Source organism: Halyomorpha halys, unplaced genomic scaffold (genome assembly GCF_000696795.3).
Source record: "Halyomorpha halys isolate HHAL.00 unplaced genomic scaffold, Hhal_1.1 Scaffold482.1, whole genome shotgun sequence".
NCBI classification, from domain to species: Eukaryota; Metazoa; Arthropoda; class Insecta; order Hemiptera; family Pentatomidae; genus Halyomorpha; species Halyomorpha halys.
The window spans coordinates 65,910-91,746 of record NW_027109248.1 but is presented as its reverse complement, the minus strand read 5'-3'; the positions used below and the strand labels follow the sequence as shown (position 1 = coordinate 91,746).

General features: G+C 28.0%; 1 protein-coding gene across 2 annotated transcripts in view; it reads left to right on the top strand.

Moving 5' to 3' along the window:
• LOC106683416 (uncharacterized) overlaps positions 1 to 25,837 on the top strand; it is a 197,738-nt gene that overhangs the window by 152,462 nt on the left and 19,439 nt on the right. The window lies entirely within an intron of this gene.

The following is a 25,837-nucleotide window of genomic DNA, read 5'->3' as shown; positions in this document are numbered from 1 at the left end:
GTTCTTGGAATTTCTCAATTAACGTATTTAAAATTTTGCATATTCCCAGTTGTTTATTTTTTTCATCAGAGCTATATATATATATATATATATATATAGTTACTAAGTGGTGGGGTATATAGCATTATTGAACTGAAAAAAAACAATTCTATTTTTAAAACCTGCGAATCGTTATTTTATTGGAAAGTGAGACGTCACCTATGCAACCTCGAATATGGAGCGGCGCGCCGGTTCGATTCCGGCCTGAGCCGGTTGACTTTTATTTCGAGGTGGGTTCACGGGATAGAAACTCGACCACCCAAGCTGGTTAATATAGTTTGGTTATCTGTAGGATAATCCTCCTCCCCCTTTATGATAAACAAAGGAAAGTATGGGGCCTTAGGTACATTTAAATATTTTTTTTTTATTGTAGTAAAGTTTTAAATGCCACTTGCGTACGGATCAAAAGCCAGCTCTTTTTTATACTTAAGTTACCTCTTCTTTTTCTTCATCCAAATTTATTTTTTCAAACAGATAACAAACTTGAACTAAAGAACAGTCTTTAGTCTTTATTATGAAATAATTGAAAACAATAATATTGAATTTATCTGTTTTATATTTTCGCCATAGGCCAAATTTGTTTTCTTTATCTTTGTAAATTTTAGTAATTTTTCAGAGATTCGGTTCCAGAATAAAGTTTTCCACTTCGATTTTATGTATAGATAGAACGTATGTGTCTGCCCAAAGAATCAACTTCCTTAAAGAAACCTCCACTCGCCATCAAAAACTACTTAGATACACATACATGAACACTCTGAATCTTCCGACTGTTATAAAATGAAAGTTCTCCTAAAAATATGAACAGCTCGGAGGAAAAATATCTGGGGAAGAGTTTCCAAAGTAAGATAAAATGATAAGGCTTCAAGGGCACCCTAAGAACGGGATTCTTCCTCTGTCCATAAAAGGAAAATAACTTGAGAGCTATCAAACTAACTTTATGTCCTCTCAGTTCGCGAAGAATCTACCTTGTTGGAGTCAACATCTTTGGGGTATACCTCTTCCAGTATTAGGTCTTATCGGGATCGGCGTGAAAAATATAAAGTAATTGAAGCGTGGCGATATAAATAACGGGAGAGGGAGTTGATCTAGTCAGTTTTCAAAATGAATATAACATTATCATAACAAGCTATTTTTTTTTGTTAGTAAAAATGTTAAGTATATTAAATTCGTATTTCATATAAAAAGGACCTATGCGAATAAACCCATAACTAACTGCCTGTGAGTTAAATATTGTCAAATGTTATTTATGTATGTTAAATATTGTCGTGCAAATATTGTCAGTCCATTCTTACAATTAGACATATTTTGGAAGAGAATTGGAAGATTGGTACTCACTATTTGCCAACAATAAACAGGATAGGACTGACCCCAAATTTATCCGAAACTCTGGCAGATGATGAAGCTAAAATTACACGAGTATTTGAATTTTTAAAAGCACATCGCCTTCTTTATAAATTATAACTCCTCTTCGATTTTTATATTTTTATTTTTTTTTTTTTTTTTTACTTTTATCATGTCATAGGCGTTGATGACCAGAGGGTTTTACGCCTTTAAGCAACAAACAACAACAACAACAACAACTGTCTGTGAGATAGCTTGGGGTTTTTTTTTTATCTTTACAATTTTTATTTTCACTTGCATTTATATAAAAATAAAATATTAACAATCAGTAAAAGAGTTACTATATATGGGTATGGTGTCGGTTGGTATGTTTAAAGTTACTATTCAATTTAATTTAATTTTTTATTAAATTATAATTTTCATTGCAAACAGTTCCTTTCTACATGAATATATATATATTATGATGCTCACTTACTGTTAATTGGGTATATTCAGAGATTTCATACTACCAAAAATATTATTAAATAAAATATAAAATTACATTAAATAACAATTTTAAACATAAGAAATCAATAAAGTTCAATAATGAATCAGTTATTAGGGTCACAGCAAGTGGCAATGCTTACAGTTTTTTTTTTATTTGCTTTTTAACTTCTTTCACATTTACTAATCCATTGCCTGTAATATGGATAAATGACGGTATCAGCATCAGGTTTTCAATTTCACGATTATTGGTATGAAACATTCGATCAAATCAATTAAGCTGAAAATTGATAACAATTAACGAAGCTTGGATGGTATTAAAATAAATGATTTCTCCACCTGTTTAGTCGGGTCGAGATATCAGTCAATTGATATCTTTGAGTTTCGTCATGTAAAAATAATATAACGACTTTATAAAATTAAGAAGACTTTTCAGGTCGGATCCAAATGAAGTTGGGCCTTAAAAGCACCAATGTAGTCAGCTGCCAAATCAGATTCGTGTTCGAAATGTCAAGCAGAATGGGCTATTATGTTTAAATGGAATGAATATAAATATCTTCTGCAGTATAAAATCTGTAGTTGCGTTCGGAAAAGTTTAAAAACATTCTAAACTTTAATTAAAACCTTTTTATAAATCAAAACTTCTTAATTGATGTGTGCTAAATAAAATAACAATAACTTCACCATTACAATAGCTTCGCACACTAATATTTTATTTCTGTTATTTTGTATCAATTTACTAATTTTTTTAAGCAGTGGTTCCCAACCATCTGCGGGCCATAGGTTGGTCCAGCAATAGTTATTCTTGTGACAATTTATGGTGAGAACTACTTTATTAGTTCTCTTTCCTGATGCCAGAGAGCTAGATGAAAGGTTTTAACAATCAATCGACAACAAAAGTGACTAAAATTTGGACTTTCTAGATACCTAATTTTCAAATATTTTCCGACGGGAATCCCACGTATCGGTACAAAGTAGTACACTTCTATAGGTTAATTAATCATTGGTTTAAAGATTAATGTAATACCCTTTGTGTAAGTTCTTGTAAACAAGAGATTTTTTTTTTAATTTAGAATAAAGATCTGTTGCCACTTAATAATGATAATGAGTCATGATTATTCCCATAGGTTCCGAAATCATATAGGGTTTTGTTAAAAGTAAGAAAAAAAAAATTAAATATTTGCATAATCTAACTATGAGGTTCTTATTCAATTTCCTTTTCCCCTGTTCTATTTTTTATGTTCTTTAAGGATTAATAAAGAAAAATTCATTTAATTAAAAAATAATATTTTTGAAAAAAAAATTATTAACAAAAAAAAAATGAAAAGCTGAAAACTTGCTATCGAACTTGTGAAACGGCTGTGGATGACAGGAAACTGAAAAAAGTAATCCCTCTACTTCCGCTAATTTCCATGTCAAGATTAACAATTTGAAAACTTTAATCCAACAATAGTCGCTTCGCTTCGTCAAGAAGTTTGATTGTCTCTGAAACCATTACACCAGGACCCATTGAATTTAACTGAAATGATATAAAATGGAAGAGGAAAGTATGCCTTTGCATCGTTATATATAGTATGCAGTTAATAATTTAAATTTTAATTGAGTAGCATGTTTTGCATGCTACAGCTCAATTCTCAATTATTTATTTAAAACGAAATAAAGATGATTCAGATTTAGTGTTTTCAGCTTTAAAAAATGTCAAATAACTCCTAAAATCGTTTAAGAGAAATGTTATCATGAGCTCTGAGGAGCTTGGAAGGTTTCTAATGATGCTTAGCTGAAATCACAGCAAGTACTTAACTTTTAAGTAATAGTAGTCGTTAAAACAAGGTAACTACAAAAATAATATGAACCAAGACCTAGACGTTTTGAAATATATTAATTAAACCCTTAGCGACAAGAGAAAAAAAATCCTTTCTAGATTTTCTATTTTTCATTCGATTGAAAAGATACTGTTCTTTTCAAAAAACAAATTTTGGTATAACTTCGTTTCAATAGATTTTATAGATAGGTATCCCCTAATTAATTTATTATTTTCGGTCTGTACAACAATAATAAGTTACAGAATAAGCTGTCAAACATGAAAGACAAGGTTGATAAGATGGAAAAACTAAACTAAAAACTTATAAGATAGATTGCAAAAATTGCGGAAAAATATATATTGGTGAAACATCTAAAAAACTGGAAACTAGGAATAAGCAACATGTAAAAAATTGTAAAAACGCTAAAAATATAAATTGCACAGCTCTGGCCTACCACAGCATAAAACTAAACCATGAATTCAATTTTGAAAACCCAAAAATAATAGATACAGCACAAAATACAAAAAGAAGAAGATTTCTAGAAGCTATATATATAACAAAACACATACAAAACACAGTAAACTACAAAACTGACACTAAACAGCTAAATACACATTACGCTGACATTATAAATAGACTCAAATTATAAACATAAAAATCAGATGAAATAAACGTTTTAAGTAAAAAATCACTAAGTTAATGTTAAATACAAAGCAGGACGGACTTGTAACAAACAGGGAGGTAACCAAACAGCACACTGGACATGAGATAAGGTCCAAAGAGGTAGTAAGAAATATAGAGTGAAGGCTGTGCTAAGGAGTAGTGAAGATGCACAAATTGTGACTTGATTTATTAGAAGAAATTATGAGGTGAATATAATTGTGTGAACTATAATGAATAGAGATGGACATTTTTATTATGATAGTTTTGTTATTGTTATAGGTTGTGGTGATAATTTTAATAAAGAAATTTCATTAAATTGGAAGTCATTAACCTGAAAATGAAAATTTTTTAAGAATTGACTCACCAAATTTCCTATAGAAATAATCCAGATCTTTATTATTTTAATTTTATCACTTTTTTATGCCATCGGATTTATGGATTGCAATTTACATTAACTAAATAAGCATTAACAATATCTTTTTTTATTAAAAAAAAAAAAAAAACTTAAAATCATTTTTAAAAAAAACTTTTAATTCACCTTTTCCTTAAAGTAACATGTTTTCTTGGTTTCTAGTAACATTAACTTAAAGTTAATTTTTTGTACTCAAATAAAAGATTTTTATTTGCTTTATGTCGCCGCAGAGGTGCCATCTGTCAGATAAAATGTATTTTTTTTTCATTTTAGTAATTATCAAACATGTTATATTTTTTGTTATTTTACTTACTAAGCGAACCCTCTCTTTATGCATTTAGGCCATAATTGAGGTAAATAAATATGAAGTAAATTTTAAAATATAAATATATAGTAAATTTAAAAACTAAATAAAAAAAATATATAAAAGAAAAAACATATGATATTTAAAATATTTCTGATGACATCACATATATTCCCTGCCAAAAATAGGGTTAATTATGATAATTAAAAGAAAAGGATTAACAAATAGCAACTTTTTATTATCTTCGATTGTGGGAATTCAACTGTTTTAATAGTTTAAGTTTTTTTACCAGTCCTTCGGCTAGCTCACAGACTGATATCCAAAGGAGAAAATGCCGGGGGCCATAGCAGAAACTTCAAACGGTGGCCAATTGAAACCTTATACAATTTATAAGATATTCAAAGGATTCAAATAGTCCTTGGGGGATCCCTTTGGCTATTACCTATCCTCCTGGATGAACCCTTGGTACCCCGAGCAATTTCAATACCGGAACATGAAATGTAATCAGCCAGGAGATCTTTTGTGGGAGGAGAGGAAGAGGGCTTATTTAATTCCCTTGGGGAAGAACCGGACTCAAGAGGATTTCCTCAGAGCTTATCAAATTTAAAGGAACCCAGTACATAATTATATAACTACAACATATATGATACATTTTCTTAAATAGAAAACAAAGAAAGCTTGGTATGATTTTTTAATAATATGTTATAGAGGTGAAGTACAGATTCTCTCTCTTAAATATGGAAATTATCTTCATTATACATCATGTGTCTGGGATCTTGTATAATGGACCATTTATTTGATATTAGTAAACAATCAATTTCAAATTTTAGAAGTATGTAGCGCGTTCTATATAAATTGGTAAAACTCTTCTAACGGTTAAACCGATGATCTTAATGAAAATTATAATAGAAAAAATTTTTAGGTCTGCTTGTATAGTTTCTCTAACCTGTATTGACCATATGTATACTTGGCGAAAATTGGCGTTGAAAACTTGGAGTTTACAACGGTTTATTATTTGTAGTCACTTAAAAGCTACGAATTAAGGATTTACGACTTATTAAAATATAGCATTTTCAACTTGTTTTTTACTTTTATTATTTTTTTTTTTTCAGGCTCTTCACAAACCCAAATGTTAGGAGAAATCATACATCATTTTTATGTATTCCTTAATTGCATGTGAATTTAAAATATTAAATAGCATGTAGATGCACTTTTTTAGGAATAATACAAATTTTAAAAAATAGTTTCTAAATTTTTTTTTTCCATTCATGATTAATAAGTGCTAATTAAAATTGTTAATTGGGTTATAATATTAGTATAGGTCTGCTTATATAAAAATAAAATAGTGTATTATAAATTCAATTATATTAAAAAATATTATATTTATATTATATTTTCCTCCTAAAGATGAAACGTTCTCTTCGTTATTCTTCACAACATAATATGTCGAACAATATATATTATTATCTTTAATAATCTTATACAACTTGTATTTGTTAGGATCGGAAAAATCCAAGAGAAAATTCAGGCGAGTGAAACGAAAATATATAGCAATACGTATAAAGGGACCAGGAAGAACCATAACATATAAAATATATATCTCGAATTTATCAGACAACAAAATAAAAAGAATTTAGGCCTATAAAGAATGCTTGTTAGGAAGTGTCCACCACAAATTGGTACCTGGTGATTTGTCAGAACACAAATGGAACTATTAGTTCGTTGCCCGATATGGCGTACACGAAATATAGCTATCATTTTTTGTATAAAGACACAACTAAAATAAATCTCAATATATCTGCAATAACATAATAATAATAACAGCAGATATTTCTTTAAAAAAAAAATTTACATAGGTAAAATAGCATACTTTGGTTGCGGTTGTTGATTTGCTGAATTTGTTATGTACTGGATCATTAGTTTGCTATTTGATATTTCTCTGTTTTGAAAGATTTTTTTTTATAATTGGGTATTTTGAACTCGGGGTTAAAAATAATAAACATATGTACTACATAAATATTGAGGAATCAGTTTTATAAATACTCCACATTAAAACCTAGATAACTTTGTTTCGGACAGGTCACACTTTATGCTATCATTCGCCGACTCTTGGTTTCATCCCAAAGGACTACTTCCTTGTATTTACAATTCTACAAGTAATTAACTTGTGTTATAATTAAGTGCTAACCACAAAGCAAATTATTCATAGAATTAAGCTCATGATGAAGCGGTGTGTACTTTGACAGAAGCGTACCTCTGTACCTTCCAGCTTCCGTAAACATGAGTAATAAACTTCCGTATTCAGTAATAAAATATATTCATGACCTCCATTAGCTGTGGTAATTGAGATATAAAATGATAATTCTATATCTTAAAACTTTAAGAAAATAAAGATTATTTTTATTAATTTTAAAGGGAAAACCACTTTACCAATTTTAGCTATTTAAAAATGTTCAACGTTTCGTCTAAAAGGCTATCCTCGGAAACAAATATTTTCTTTACGCATTAAAGTACGTACTCACTAAATTAAACTTCCATAGTAGAGAAGGGTATAGTAAAAAGTTAATCAAGATGGCTATAGATGATCATACGGACTTGTAACGGACATTCCACAGCCTTCTAAATCTAAATCTTCTGCATAACATTCTATCTTGCCAATGTTATTTATTTATTACCATTTAATATCATATAATTTAATATATCTCATTAAAATTATTTAGGTTGAATTTTTTTATTTTGTGTTACTCAGGAATTTTAGGTTGTCAATATTGATTATTTTCATTGTCATACATGAAGAGTTTTCTATTATAAGTCAATATATCCAATTTTTAAAAGTTATTATTTAAAAATTATTTTGAAAGCATCTAATACAGATAATTTTTTTTCTTTTAATTTTAATTTATAGTACCTCTCTAGGTGGATGTATTAACTTGAGACTTCCCAGTCATTTTAAACCTCTAGAAATTATTCCATGAAAATTGAAGAGTAAACAAAACTCCATTCATCGATTTTATGCAAGTTTCGATAAACGAAACCTGCGTGAGTGTGTAGGTTTAACCATTCCTCGACTAGACTTCAGTTATGTGTAAGAGATTTAAATAGTTTCGTATTTATATAATTATTGTGATTTTATTATACTCGATAGATCTTCTTTTTTTTTATTAGCTATCTCTTAATTCAGAACTCACTGCTAAAATGATTATATTGTACTAGTCATATTTGTTTATTATATTTTTTATAATTAGAGTAAATATTAAACGGATAATTAATATCCAAGATAAATTTTAAAAACCTTTAACAATACATTTCCATCGAACTTATAAAATTGTCCAATACAAATAATAAAAGGTTCAGTATATTTAAATGCATTATTGAACAAATGAGACGTTTTATTATAAAAATTGTTTATAGACTGACGTTATTGACATCATCAGGTTTTTACATAAATTAATGAAAGAATCATTAGTAAATTTAATTTCTTTAAAGGGTAATGTAGATATTTAGTTATAGTAAGTGACTTTTGGTTGAAAGTCAAACAGTATAATTTACATACATTTTAACATTTTTAACTTTGTCAGTAACCATGTTATACAACATAACGCCTAAAATATTAAATAATTTCGGTAAAAAATAATGTTAATAATAATAAATTATAACGGACCAGAAATTTGATGCCAGTTTTACACTAACGATCTTTTCTCAAATACGTATCACAACTGAACGCCATGAAGACTCAAACCTTTATAGTTACAACTAATACGATTCTCCCATCTACGTTTTGTTTGATCCCATATGACGTTTATACGTCTTTTCATTGCTATATAAAAAAATTTCATGACCATTTTTATCATGTTCAATGAAATATTCCAGTCATGCGAGTGCTGGTCACGCACTTCTTTATTAGATAAAATTTTGATAAAGTTGAAGGACATAATAATTGGAGTTCATGTGTATATAAAACGTACGTTTTTTCTTATTTTTTATTTTATTGCCTTTTATAATTTATATGGTCTTCCTAGCAGGTATCATCCACGTTAAATTTGGATTTTGCATACTTTTTCATATGTATATGATCTATGCAAACGATGTCTATACTTTTCTTGTATCTATTGCATTTTTTTATTTATATAGTGTATTTATTTATTAGCTTTCTGCATTTTAAGTGTTAAATATAAAATAAAAGTTTATAAAATTATGTTTAATATAAATATATATTTAAAATATTAAGTAATTACATTTTTTGAAAAAAAAAAAAATTGTACAAAATATATTAGAAAAATAAATTAATATTTTTCCATGAAAATATTATTACAAAATAAATAAAAAAAATAGAAGGTTAAGAGGAAGAAAGTTTGTTCTTTATATTGAAACTTAGTTTTAACTATTCTCAGAATGTATAGTTTGTGAATTCAATAACTTTTGATTTACCTCTTATTTCATTAAATGCAATATTAAAATATTTATTTAGTATCTTTATGTATTTCTTAGCAACCTTTTAAGAAATTCATGATACATTTCTCGAAAGAGTGGTAAAATTAGAATATGTCAGGAAATGCACGAAGTTAAATAAATGCTTAATACATTGTAAAACTAATTCACGTTTCGGAGCTTTTCTTGCATCCCCAGGATCAAGAATCTGAAATAGTTTAACCATATATTTTTTTTTAAATAAACGCCATTGTTATTACTGAATTTTAAATATATAATGATTATTTTTTTTAACATCTTGATTTCTATCTATAATTCTATATTTCGTCTTAAATTACTGTATTCTATAGTTGCCAAGAACTGATGTTGTGGAAGCAAAAATATATTTTAAAAAGAAGTAAATTATTTACCAAAGAGATTAAAATTGTTAATTATCTTGTAATTAAAAACAAACACTACCATTTATAGTGTTGTTTTTGATTGATAAGCCATCATGATTTGAGCTAATTTATGATTAAGTTTATTATTAATATAATATTATTTCAAGTACAAAATTTTAAACCCTTCACACTTTTATGAATCTTTATTATATTGAATCGTTCCAGTGTTTTCTCTAGATAATTCACATTAAATATTTTAAAATTATGTTAACTCATAAATTAGCATTAAAAACACAGCATAATATTTCCATAAATTGAATGTGTAATATTTTTAATTTAATAAGTCAACAAATTGTTTATTACCATGTAATAACTTTATCTTGACACATAATTAATTTCGTAATTGTTCATATATTATTGATTTTTAATCATTAATTTTAGTTACTAACTAAGAAAGCTTTATTAAATTCTAAATTTAGTATATGGATTTATGAAAAAATATAGCTGACTTAAAAGTTATATTAAGAATCCACTGAGATAAATAAAGGCTTAAACTATAGAGTTCCAGTTTCATCAGTTTCCACTTTTGTTTAGTTCCCCAGTTTCCTCTTATGAATGGTGCTTTGAAATTGCGTTTTAAAATGACTGTCAGCGTTTTATAATCACCCACTGGAAAACTGGACTACCTTAAATAATTAATTCCTTAGCGAAGATTTAAATACTCTTAATTATTTTTTCTTATCGGTATATACCCATTAATCTTAGAAACAAATGAAACAAATTTACCCCTTACTTAACAAAAATTTAGTATATTTTTAAAAATAACTTTAAATTATTTTTCATTTTCATATTTTTTTTTTTTTTAATTCTTGAGAATTCCTCAAATCAGAGTTTATTGTCTCTTACTATCTTGGCTGTAACAAACGACAGTGGGGGTTTGTGGTTGCAATTTTTTTGCCTCAACAATCTCTAGGCCTCTTTCCCTTACTTCAAGAACACGATATTTCTTTTAAAACATTGATTATACGTTTACATAAAATCGATGTTTTAAAAGATCATTAACCATAAATCTTACCGACACCCAAGATCTATAAAGTGGAGTTCTGTTAAAATTGGAGGAAAGCCTGGTGTTTAAATGTGATCGTAATCAAAACATCTACTTGCACAACCGTAGGTCCAGAAACAGTACTTCTTTACAAAGACCGTTTATGAGCTATAGTGGTAAAGGGTAATGATTTTAAATGAATTTCATTTATTTTTTCCATGGGCATTATTTATATTTATTTTTTATTTTAATTTATTTTTTAAATTCTCATCACCCAATGTCATATGTGTGCTATCTGTCAATAAGGACACATCAATTGTATCTCAAATTCTCCAATCCAATCACAAACCTTGAATAATGGTGTCAAAACTGGAGGATTAAAGTAAATTTTAACGAATACCATCAAATATACTTCTTCGTAAATCTACTAGTTTCTGCCTTACAGTATCCTTTAATAATACTCAACACATCCAAGTCGAACAGATCGCTTCCTAGGTCTACAACCGCATCAATTATTAGAACTAGACTCTTCATATAATATTGAAAAGATATGAAACTGCTCGTTAATTGTATGGTATAAACTTTCTATTAATTACAAAAAACTCATTTGCATGGCTCTGATAAGGTCTATTTGGACTTTGGACTTTGGACGGAGTTGAGCTGTGGACCACTAGAACCATCGAAATCCAAAATCTTTCATAATGTCCTGAATTCAATTCCTGATAATAATGAATAGGCGTATCCATCTAATCAATCTAATCTAAAAATGTAATTATAATACTGAAAATGGTTAGATTCCTCATCATGGCATGCTACAATTTACTGTTGTGTTTATTGATTGTAATTTTTTTTTTTTTTACAGTTGTAAATTTTAATAAATAAATAAAAAATATTATCTGATTTTACATCTTAGATAGAACTAACAACAAATTAAGTCACGAAAGCAGAAGTCAAATATTTGCTTCCATTAATGAGGTGTATCGTCTTTAGCTAACTAATATGTCAAACTGAACAAGTTAATAGTAATATCAATTTACTTACGCAAACAACAAAAGTGGATTGAAACTTACAATTAATTTGATAAGAGGAATCGATGTTTCTGGAAATATGATTTGATACTTACAAAATACTAGTGAAGTTGACTATTATATCCTTTAATTTACGATTATTTATTATTAAATTTACTTTAATAGTTTATTGCCACAGGTCTGATGTATATTTTCTATTTGGGATTGTAGCTATATTAACATCTCACTAGTGTGACAGTTGTGGAGTTATTTTATCTTTATTTAGAGTATTCGTCATTTCAATTACTCATAAATAATCAATGTTAAGTCTTGCAATTAAAAATTGATAAAAATTCTTTGAATTAAGGATAGAAATTTAAAATTTATGATGGAGTTTTTTTTTGTATGAAGGAGTTGTGCAAGGAGGTGATTTGTTCATGATCAAGCTTAACCGCCAGATTTTTGCTCAATTAAGAGAACTCACTTTATAGAGACTGAGTGGACCCTGGAGGGCTTCCGAACTCACAGGGTTGACTCACATCTACTGTTACTGAGTAATCTGTGCAATATAGTACCTTATTAAAAAAAAAACAGGACTGATTGGTTAATGACCTAATTTGAATGAAAAAAAAATCTGAAGATGGCTTTCAAAATACCAAATATAGTAAAATAAATGTTAAATATTAGGAAAAAAATTAACAGTTATATTGGTGAAGTATTTTGAGCCTGATTTTACTTTACTTTTATATTAATATATTCATTATTATTTAGCGAAATGTTTAAAATCATGTTTTAAATATAAAAATTACTTTCTTTATCAAGAATAAGAAGAAGGGAACAATCAAAAGATATTTCTTTAGTCCACCACGAAATGAGATTTCATGCAATATCAATTTTTCATTCATTAATAATACTGAGAGCTATAAAAATTTTAAATTAACATTTTTCGTTTAATATTTTATAATAACTTAAAGAAATATTACTCGAAAAAAACTGAATTTGTAATAATGCTCAATTATAAAATCTTCAATACTCATTTACAAAGGAAATGGGCTATCCTCTTCTTGAAGTAATCTGGAATGTTCTATTCTTTAACCTGTTAAATGGGAGATATAATTATAATAGAGTTCGTTAAAAAGTTTCTTTAATTTCTTACCCCTTCTTAGGAATAACTTCTGAAGTAAGATTTTTTTTTTTACTTAATAACTTCTCAGCCTGAGGCTTTTTCAGAAAAGTTTTGAAAACTGGGAACGGATGTTACCAGGATTTTTTTTTCATTTATTTGAATTTCGTCAGAATCAATTTTAAACAGTTTGCTCTTTTTAAAACACGACAGCTGAACGATAACGAAAAACTCTTGTATTTAAATAATAAATCGTATATCAATTATATCCTTATAGTAATCTCTATATTGTAATCAATAAAAATCGTTTAAAAAAAAAATTGCCGATAGAAGTGAAAGTTAAAGTCTTTAGTTTTAAAGATATTTTAATTAAAATTATCAAAAAATGGTTATATTTTTATTTCTGGTATCCTTTCTAGTTTGCACCTCCCTATATTGGTGGAGATACATTTTTGAATTATACCTCATTATAAAGAGGATGAAATTCTGACCATTTCCCTCCCTGACAGTATGAAACTATGATTTTTAGTTTTCGAAATATTTTAATTTTAATGCGAAACACATCGAGTGTTGCCCCCACTACTTCTGTTTCATCTCAACTGTTACTTCGCCGTCACTAAATTAATTTAGTTCCATATAATTGTTTTTTCTTGAGTTTTCAAAAAATCGGTAAAGATGTTTCACATAAAAAATTAATAAATATAGAATGTTGCGATTAGACATTACTAAAAAGATACACCCACAAACATACCATAAATATATAACCGACAATACGTGAACATACTTTCTGAATTATAAATAAAATTTATATTCTGTATATTTTATTTTTAAGTGTTCATTATTTATAATTTTTGTTTATTTGACTTATTGTCTTTTTTTAAACGTTTCAATTGCTGCCGCTCCAGAAGTTCATGGGATAGCTATAGATCTGTTTTACTTCACCAATGGTCTTTAACTGTCGATACACTTGTATTCAGTTGTACTACAAGTCCTTTAACTGTTTGGTAAGGGTTTTTTTCTTCGTCGTGGTAATGTTTATTGCAGTTTGGGCTGCCGAGGGTCCAATTTTAAACTCATAAAAATAAAAAATTAATCGAAAATTTCTTGTTACCACGGTCATATTTTATGGCATACTAACCAATGTGTAATCAATTGGAATTATAGTAAATATATATTATCAAAAAAGAGGATTAATAACGGCTCATTATAATTTATAAACATGAACGTAACCAACAATAAAAATCCACTTATCCCACTTTGAATTTCTGAAGTAATAAAAACGGACATTTTACATGAAATGACTCAATGTATTCCATTACTTGAAAGTGTACATTATTGAAATTTTAATTATTATTGATATAACTAAACATTATTAACTGTATATATTTAGTTTAATAAAAAATATATTCAGATGTCGGTCAAAAAAAGTAGACAAAATAGCACAAAAAAATATTCATAAGTAACGAACATTTCGCCCACTTTGCATGGCTTCCTAAGGGCTAAGTGGGAACAAGATACAAAAATTGTTAAAATGATTAAACTATTTGCATATGCATCGAAAATTGTATTTAGAAAAAAATAAATAAAAGGACCAGTTAAAGTAAAGAATATGAATATACATGAATTGAATAATTATTAATTATTTTATTCATTCATTATTTCATTAGTACAGTAATGAAAGGATGAATGAAGTAAAAATGTGCTAGTGGAATAATATATAGTGAAATGATAAGTGGCGAAATCTTGGCTACTAATAAATAGTTTTTTCTACTATCAATAAATTCTATATCGATGTTTATTAATAATTAATATTTATGTATTAAAAAGAAAACTTTTTTTCTTGAGTAATTATCCATTTTTAAAGATGAAATTATCTACTTCTAACTGTTACGCATAATTTACCTGTTCACTGTGAATTATTCATGTAGATTATGTACGTGATATTTATTTCAACTTTTGTGAAGTGGATGTATCCAATATATTCTCAAGATTTGTTTTGTAAATGACCTTTCAAAACAACTATTGAGTATGCTCGCCAAACTAAAAATTTGCCCTAATACAATATAGAAAATCATTATTTGTTTAAAAAAAAAAAAATAATAAAACTATAATCTTATAAACGACAATCATAGATCAAAGGTTTATTTATATTTTTTAACTATTGAGCTCTCTATAGTTATTTCTTTTCTGCAACTAGTAGAAATACTTTTATTTGTATTTGAATAGAGACATAATTCAATATTTAATTTGATGACACCCACAGATTCATCCGACCAAACTGGACGTGGCCAAGCGTGGTATTGCTCTGTCCACATCAACAATATTTTCTGTCCCGTTAGATCTTCTGATAGCACATTATATCACCAAATTAAAAAAAAAAATCTGTTTCCTTCAACCTAAATACTTATAAAATAACTTTAAAAAAATCGAATATCTCTTTGTCGAATTCTTTCACAACAGTTAATTTTTGCTTCATGAAATAAAGTAACCCTAAACAAAATAACCTAATATAAACCATATGAAATGTTCTTATGCAATTCTATAGGTACTTTCACAATCTATCAGTGAAAATTCTTCACTCATTGGTGGTATTATCATCAAAGTCAAAGAATGCCGAAAAGAGAAGACATTGCGTGCCCGATCCAATACCACGTGTGACCTACATCACCTCCCGTTTGTATATGTTTATTTACCTTTTCCTAATGGATCAAAATATATTATTTTAATTAATTATTTAAAATTTGTTCATGGCTAGGAATACGGTCACTATACGAAGTAAGTTTAACTAACAAGTGTAATATATGAAAAAAAAAAAAGTAAGAAGAAAATGAGATAGATAAACTTTATAGAATATAAAAAATTTTTATTCAAAAAATCTTTCTCTAAAGAACATACATGCGTAGACACGTGTAATTTTGTTTATTATAAATAATTAACCGGCTACATTTTTATTAGTATTCAAAAAAGTGTAAGTATTAACTATAAATGAATTTGATGCTTTACTTAAAGAGAATACAGGAAAAATATTTTTCCATGCTGAAACGTATTTCCTTAAATAATAGACGCATTATACATTGTTATATAAAATATTTTATGAAAAAGATCATTTGATATCTAAAATCGTAAGAAGGTAAAAAATAATGACAAAAAACTTATAAATAAAAGGTTTATTCTTGCATGAGCTTGTTTTACTGACGATGTGCGTTGTATTTTTGCATATTTACATTCTGGAAATCGGTTCAGTAATTCAAATGTTTATTGTGGACAAATATTTAAACTATTCCCTTTTATATATATAAATAAACAGAAGTGAAAGAAATTAATAATATTAAATAAAATGAACTAATAATGAACAACTTTAGTTGTAGAGTTGCTATAGTTGATTATACTTCCTTTTTTTTAGTTCAATTAAATAAGTTAATCTCGAGTATCAATATCATATATATTATCTGTTGAAATACAGTCACTTTAATAAGCCTGAAAATAAATTTCATATCTTATCGTATCATCTGTTCTAACAACACTTTAACCACTTATTGCTTAGCAATAAAGCACATTGCATTAGTTATTGACGTGATCATTATTGATTCACAGATTATACATTAGAGATAATGCGATTGACTGTATAGATACTGAAAGAACATCGGCAAATTTCATTATTATGTCAGCTGGTAAAACAGGAGAATAATTTAAATGTGATGTAAATATTGCAATTATTATGTCTAAAAGTTATTCATGGATCCCCAGATATCTGACCCACCAGATATTTTCAGTAACGAAACTTGGTAATCGACCAATAAAAAAATTAAGTTATTTTTATTAAATAATTTTAATCGAATCAAAATTTTAGGTTTTTAGTTTCTGGTCATATATAATCATAAAATCGGATTAAAAATCATTAAAGCTCTTTGACATTTCATATATAAAATAAACATCCGAGTACAACGGGAAAAAGTCCCTTTGTACGATATATAACGTAGTTTCTACAAAAGAAATTTTTTGTTTATTTAAAGAGATACATTTTCTCTATTTTTGATAAGCATGATATAGGAGTTTTTATAACTAATTAAACAGATAACAAATAAAACAAATAGTGATTGTTAAAAACAGAGATTTATATAATAAAATAAAAATAAAATGTGAGGTAAAAACTAATTAAGAGTTAATTGACAGTTTTTAAAGGTGAAAATTATTACGAGCAGAAACCAGAGAGACGAAATTACGTAGGAATAGAAATTTACAATAATTATTCTTTTAATATAAATGATCTGATTTTCAATGAATTCGTTATAAAAAGATTTTTTTAATGTTATTTTCTTATTTATTGCTATTTACAACTGTACATAATAATACATTTAGTAAATTTGATCTCAGTTAAATTGGAGTATTACAGGGGTGTAGAGAAACTACCCCTTGGTAGCACTCTAATGACGTTTTACATTAGCAGGTCTCGTGGCCAACTTCTTTTCAGGCGCCTCGGAGGATTGTCAGGTATGGTAGGCAAGGTTAGAAACTAGTGGGTTAGGGTGGTTAGAGATCTGTTCGACAGGGGTAAGATCAACATTAATAATGAGACTGTAGGAACTGGTACGTGGTGTCAGCATACGTCATGAGGATAGTGTTAGGATTCGTTGGGATGTCAGCTGTATAGGCGGTGTAGAGGATGGGACCGAGGATACTACCTTGAGGAACACTTGCGGACTAATTATAAAAAGATAAAGTTTTTTTTTTCAAATAAGATTCATTGACAATAAATATATTATAAATGAAGGTTTTCTTTATCATTTAAGTATACCTATGTAATTTGTTAATTTTGTTACACATATTATGTCCTTGTGAAAATATTAAAAACTATTATTACTTTCAATTTACTTTATGGACTACTACTAACCTCATTTTCAAATAACTATTATCAATTTGTAACATGATATAATATAAAGGGAGGTTTACTTTTCAATGTTTTTATAACAGTTTGAATGTAACTCTTAACTTAAATAAACAAAATGCACTAAAGAGGGGTTTCTATATACGTAATTTTTTTTACATATCATGTATACATAAGGGGTATTCATGATCTTTAGTTTAACATGTTAAAGCTTGTTAAAGGGAGAAATATTTATTTGTTAAAAAGATATAACATGGTTGAGGATATAACATGATTTGTATGTATGTCTTTATATATATATTTTTTTATTCCTAACGTTAAAACAGAATTATATACACAAAAAGGTTTAAATTAATTACTGAAAACAAAGTTATTATTCACTTTTTTAATAAATGAAGTAAATTATTTCCGAGTCTTTAATTTTATAAATAATTATTTTTTCTTCTGGGCTTAGTACTGTTCGAAACACGTTCCAGTATAAATGGGAATGTTGTAAAAAGTCAAAGTTATTATTACTCTCACAATCAGATAAATTTTCTGCACACCTTTATTTTCCGTTTATCATTTCAGGCATATCTTATTATTTTATTTTGATTAAAATTGCGTCAGAAAATTAATAATAATACAGATAAAATAAATATTTGAACTCCCAAGCGCTTAAACTTTGAATCAAATTCTTTTTAAGATTTTTATTGGAGTTCTATCAATGGGTAGATTCTCCACATGTTTATATCATGTCATTTTATATCTAATAGCAAATTTACTAGTTGTATATAATTGTATACAGTTGGAAATAACAATAAATAAATTATTTTTAAAAAATTTATTTAAATAAATAATTTAAATTTTATCCATTATGGTCTCAAAACATTTTCTTTTCTTTACAAGTCCGACATTTCGGTCAATTTATCACAAAACAGCTTTTATTACATCTGTGATCCTCAACAACATAATTTAAAAACATAACTTCATTATTCTGCCCTGGTCAATTCAACAATTTCTCTATGAAACATTAAAACTTTAGGGAAACAAATATTTGTTGTTAATGAGCATATCCTACATTATTTCTAATTACATAATTAGTCAATTGTCACATTAAAACAAAAATTAAAATTCTTTATCACAGTCACTTATTTGTTCAAATTTATTACAACAATGCTTGTAACCTTCCCTCCACTCAGGTCAAGCATTAAAAGTATTTATTATAACTATATTTGTGTTATTTTTTTCTTTTTATTTCATAAGTAAAATTCCGATCAAGGTTAATTATAATTATCAACATTTAATTTATCCCATATTTTTGATAAATTAATTTTACTTTATATCTCTACATAGTGTTGATTCAATTTTCTTGTGTCTGTTTTTAAGAATTCACTGTATAATTAATATTTTCAGATATGTAAATGGATTCAAGTATTTTTCTTTTGAATGTATTATTTTCTATATGTAAAATCATTTTATTTTCAAAATCAAAATTATGCTGGTTTTCGGTTGCATGCGGTACTAGAAATAGGATAAAATGTTTTGAGACTATAATAGATAAAATTTAAATTATTTATTTAAACATTAACCAGTCTCAAGAAAGTATTTAAGATTATAAATAAAAAAATTTATATTTACTTTTGAGCCGTTATATGACGCAACTTTAGCTGAAATCTGTTCTTTAATGAAATTACCTCTGTTTAGTAAAAATTATAATTTCATTTATTTAGAACTAAATTGAATAAATTATTTTATGTATTAAAAACATCATACAAAGCTTCAATAGTTTTGATTTAGAATTTTCCAGATTTTTTTAATTTCCCCTTAGTTATAAATAAATCACATTTTGATAGGATTTTTAATTTTATTTATTTATTCTTTTTGGACTAAATATCTCAACTGTTTTAAAGAATATTTTGTAAACTTTTTTATTCTGACCTAATTCCAGAGAAAAAATATTAAGATAACATCATGCCATTAAGGTAGATTTAATATGATTTCCGAGCTAAGAATGGCATGGGATTAACAGAACACAATTTGTCTTTCCTTGCAAATTACTTGGAGCGGCTCAACCTTATAAAATTTCTAAACCCCTCAGGTACTTAACAGAGTAGCTTATTATTTTTTTATTATTATTGTTCATAAAGTCCTAATGGATTTAATATTTAACGTTAGGAGGCATATTATGTTCAGACTACTTATAATTTTTTTTATTTTGTGTGGCGATTCATTTTGGAGGAGGATATTGTATCTAACGAGTTTGGCAAAACGAATTGATAAAACAAGGCTTAACAAGGACGTGATGTGATCCGTATCAGAACTCAACTGTCAGGCTTTTCGATAAAACTAATGAAGGATTAAATAGTTATTTTATATAATTGTATAGAGGCTACAGGTCCCATAAAAGAGTCTTTCGACTTCAACTCCGCTAAAAAAAATTGTCATAAAAAGTATAGTTGAATGCGAACCATGCTTGATGAGATAGTAAAACCAAGTAAATGGAGGGAAAGGCTTTGTTTAAATATTTTATCGTGCTCATAAAAATGTGAAAAACACAAGACAAAAAGCTATAAAGGACGATTTAATAGTCCTTAAGGGCGAAAAGGCCCCTGGGATAAAAAACAACGGCGGTATACAAGAAACTGCATCTTATATATGATATATCATAGAAGCTTCTACAATGTTTCGCTGCTATGAGAGCTCTGTAGAATATGCAAGTATTTTCAGGTTGCGCAATGATATTGAATATTTCATATTATTGAATGGAACTCTGGCTTATAAAGATTATTGTGGAAAAATAATTTTCAATGTATAAATAAAGCTATTAATATAATTTGTAAACAAAAAACTTTCGTGTTCCTTATGAGATTTTCAGAGCAAAATGGTCTTGAAGTAACTACATCAGTGAAAATTATAGCTAATGACAATATGAAATTGAAAATAATAAATAAATATTTTTTTGTAATCACTTCAATCCTATACCCCAAGTGCTCAGTTCAATAATATAGATAGATCTTCATTAATAAGTATTTTGTAGACAATTTTTTATTAATATAAACTCTAATATTCTCCTTAAAATAAAAAAAAGACAATTAAAATCTAAAAGGCAAACATTTAAAACAATAAATTTTTATATTTCTGTTTCTATAAAAATTGTTAGTTAAGGGTGTCTGGCGGTTAAAATAACGAATAACAACTCTGCTATCATTACGAGAGATGCGTTCCCGATTTTCCTCTTTTTTACCTTTAATTAATTATCAAATGCATTCATAATTCGTAATTAAAAATTTTTATTACTTCCAAAAATGCAAATTGGTTAGTTATTTCAAATACACAAATTTAAAGCTTAACTATATCAGCCGTTATAGTTATCTGATCGTTAGACTCATTTTTTTTAGAAAATCGAAAAAAGAGAACCTGATAACTGAGCGGGCTGGAGCCAGGGGTACAGAGTGCTTGATTTAAAAGGTTGTGAGTTCGATTCCCACCTGGGCTGGTCATTATTTATTTCGGCCTCGAGAAATAAATAACTCTGGGGTCTATAGGATATAGGTCCTCAAAGGAGGACTTAGAAAAAAAAATCGAAATAAAATGTGTAAAATAGATTACATATAGTACCACTCTGCTCTATATTATCGAAACACTTTTTGCTACATTTCAATCATGTATCTTCCAATCTAATAAATTCAGAAGCCCATCACGATTATTCACAGTTACCTTGAATAATATAATTATGAATTGTATAGCTACAGATACCGTCAGACCAATTCGGATTAATATTAGCTTGCTTTCATTGGTATACAACATTCTAATGATGCAGAGGCAACGGGGCTGTTTAATTACCTCTGATAGACCCAGGTGTTGACAGCTGCTAATTTGTGGAGATCTGGAGGATACTGCACATTGTTTGAGTTAGTCGCTGATGAGTTAGATTATCTGTGACGTCGATGATAGGTTGTTTGTGTTGTAGATATCACTACCCTCTACTAGAATAGCGACTAAGTAATCAAGTCTATTCCAATAGGCACTTGAGTGTCAACCGTAGCTAGCTTTATGTGCTTTGTTAACACTCCAGGAGCCCCACATCTTAACATTGCATTTGTCATCTGTAATTATAACTGCTCTATTTGATATAATTCTACCCACAATATTTTATTAGTCGTTGAAAGTAAGAGTGGTGTTAATAAAACCTGAAGTTCTGAAATATTCAAAATTTTATGGGAAGTTCTATAAAGTTGTTTGGTAAAGAATGACATCATTTTCTATTAAAACTAGCCAGTCAAAAATATATCCATTTATTAGGAAGCATTTTAAGCTAAATAATCATTTTTCATTTATAATTATTTTGATGACATAATGACTTTTACCACTCTTCCTTTGAACGGTTCAAATGTAATTAAAATTAGGTAAAATTATTGACAAATAAAAATATAAGTATATTTTAAAAAATATTACATTTAAAAAAAACCAATGTGAAAGTTTTTAGGAAACAATAAACACATTAAAAAAAAAAAAGTAAGGTTTAAAAATTAAATCGATTTTTTTAATTTTTCGATTTTCTCGAAAACAACCGAAACGTTATCGATTAAACTCAGCATCGATTAAATTAAATGTTCTTCAATATCATCTAGGTCTTATCCTGATTAAAATAGTCTGCTAGAGCTTAGATGACGAATTTTTAAAAAATCTTTTCCTAAAGTACTTTTTTTTTTAAATTTTGTTTATTTGAAAAAATACCATTTCTTATTGTTAACAATTATGTATTAATTATATTATTTATTTATTTAATGTAATTTACAACTCTACATAATAATACAATAAGTAAATATGTTGTATGTTTCATATAAACTTGAAAATCTTGAGAAGGAACCACCCATTGGTGGTACTTCAAACATTAATTTAAATTAGAAGGTCTCGTGGCCATCTTCTTTTCAGACGCCTCAGAGGATTATCAGGGATTGTTAAGGATGAAAGATTAAGAATTAATGGGTTAGGTGTACAATTAATAAATACAAAATTTTAAAGTACTTTATGAATTAATATAGGAGAATAAAAGGAAAAATAGAAACATCCGATACAAATGGAAAACAGGGATCACTTGATCTTTTCCGATTGTTTGTTGATTGTTTGATACGCCTTTGCTATCTTTTGTTAAATTTTGTATTCTAGGCTTGAACAAAATTTATATTCGCTATTCCCACTCGACTACCATCACTTAGAGATACTCCAATTTTTATTGTAACAGAAAAACAAATTTTTTCTTTTGATTCTTTTTTTTTTTTATTGATCATACAAAAATCAATGACTTTAAAAGAATTCCATTAGTCTATACACAACTTGGAGACGTTTATAGGTTTTTTTTTTTTAGTCAAATGAATGTTTCTTCTAAGATTTTTCTGATTATTTGATTCCGAAAACATTATATTCACCTTTAATTATATTATTTCAAAAATTTTTCGTAGGTTATAAAGGGTTTGTTATATGGTGTGGGTTTTATATTGTGGACAATCTTATAGAATAAATAAATGAATGTTTTTAAAAATTTAAATAGAGAGGTAACTAGACTTAAGCTTGGTAAGCTTATTAATAATAAGTATGACTTTTAATAATTGACTGTTTGGAATAGGTTTTAACTTAAATAAAGAAATTGACCTGGGCAAAATAGCCTGCAAGTAGAAAATAATTAATGTGAGAAGGAATTTTATGTTGAAGGTATGTTATATTATATAGTAAATAATAATGTTATTGTAAATGTTTAAAAGTGAAGTTGTAATATAAGCTGTTAAATGTTTAGATGTCCCTGAGGATGGCTAGAAGGGCCGAAACGTTGGACAAATAAATAAATAGTGTTGAGACTGTTTTGGATATTAAATTGATTTATTGATTATATTCACCTTCAGTTACTTTCCCTTAAGTAAATTATTTATAAACGAATTGGGTTTATGTTACTAAAGGAGCGTGAAATACCTGGATATTGACCCCAGAGGAGGTTAAAGGTGGACGGGACGCAATTAGGAGGAGCTTCCCTCTCAAACGGAAGAGCGGACCACCGTGAAGACGTCCCAGTGAAAGCTCTTTAATGTCTGCTGACCCAAACCGCACCGGATGGTCCTGTGTCGGATACACAGCTCTTCACGCGTGTTTATACTTGGATAATTGGTTCTCGCCAAAGCAATAGAGGAAATGGTCGGGGGTGGCGATCAGGAGAAAATAACACTTATAAGTGGTATTTATTTTATTGCGCCAACCTTTGTGGTATTTGCTCTAATTACAGGTCTTCTTCGGTACAACTTCTGCAGAAAATACCGCAAAATATTATAATTTAAAATAGTATTTTTAGCAGCTGTTGTCTATTATAAATTTTTTTTTTTTGGTCATTTCTGACAAGTAGAGGGAGAAAGAAGTAGTCGTATTGATAACCAAACTCTGGTTAGAATAGGTAGTAGATAACCAGAGTAGAAGATTTCAGTTTATATTATATAATATATCGTATAAATATATAAGTTGTTACGCAAAAGAAGGCCTGAAATTTAGGCCAAAACGTTGGCACAATGAAATAAGCGTTCTTTACTCCTGACAGCACTTTCTCTCTCCGCCCCACACCATTTTGTCCTCAAATTATTTCAAGGTCAACTATAAACACATCAGAAGAGAGAAATACTTTTTATAGGCATGATGCCATTGAGTTGCTACAAAACCCATACCAGTCAATCCATGATCGGACATATATACACTACATATGTTTATATCATATAAGAACAATTTCTTTTTTTATCTTTTTACAATCAATACGCCTATACGCCAAATACAATATAGTTTTACTATTTAACAATTGTTCCCCCTAGTTTCTAACCTTACATCCTCTTCCATTCCTGACAATCCTCCGAGGCGCCTGAAAAGAAGATGGCCACGAGACCAGCTAATGTAAAATGTCATTAGAGTGCTACCAATGGATAGTTTCTCTACACGCCTGTAACACCAATTTAAATTAGATCATATTTACTAAATGTATTATAATGTACAGTTGTAAATAGCAATAAATAAATATTTAAAAAAAAAACAATTATTCCATTAGTTATTTGAATGAATTATCAAGGATTTTTAAATTTAAAAATGTAAAGACTTGGAAGATTACTAATATTTTTTACTTAATGATATAAGTGACCAGAGTAGCTCAGTGAGTTAGCAGCTTCGTTAATATCTTCCAGACTTTGGTTCGAATCCGGCTGTATCAGAAAATGATAAATTATTTTATATATTTTGTTTATTCTTAAACCAACCCTGTGTGTTCGAGAGCTCTCCTGGGGCACACCGATTATCTATGAAGTGGGTACCCTTATTGGGAGACACTATAAGACGGTGGTGGAGTGTAATAATGAATACATCACCTCCTTGTACAACCGTTATTCAAGAAACAGTAACTCCTTACAAAGTACTGCTGATTGATCCTTGATGGATTGTAGAGGTTCGTTTTTTCTTTTTATTTTATAAGAATTCAGATCAACCAATGCCATTAAGATCAAACAACTGATTAATTAATCAACCAGGTTTTTAAAATTTATTTTATAAGAATTCAGATTAACCAAGGTTTTTTTTATTTACTTTAGAATTCATATCAACTAATTCCAATTCTTACTCAATTTTCGGCAGAATGATGTTTGGGAGCTCTACCAAAATATAGTTAAATTAAAATTATTTCAGGCATTTTATCTTTAAAACATCAAAAGTAAATAATTATCTGTAAAATTTATTGTTTGCATATAAAATAATCAGAATTTTAGCCTGAGATCGGAATCCAGAGTGGTTGGAAAGCACAATAATACCTATTCTTAATATAATACGCCACACCCACAAAGCCCAATTTGCATTAGCAAATATTTGCCTCTATCCGCTGCACGTGTAGAAATAGGGATGATTGCCGATCTGCTCCAATGTCATAGAAC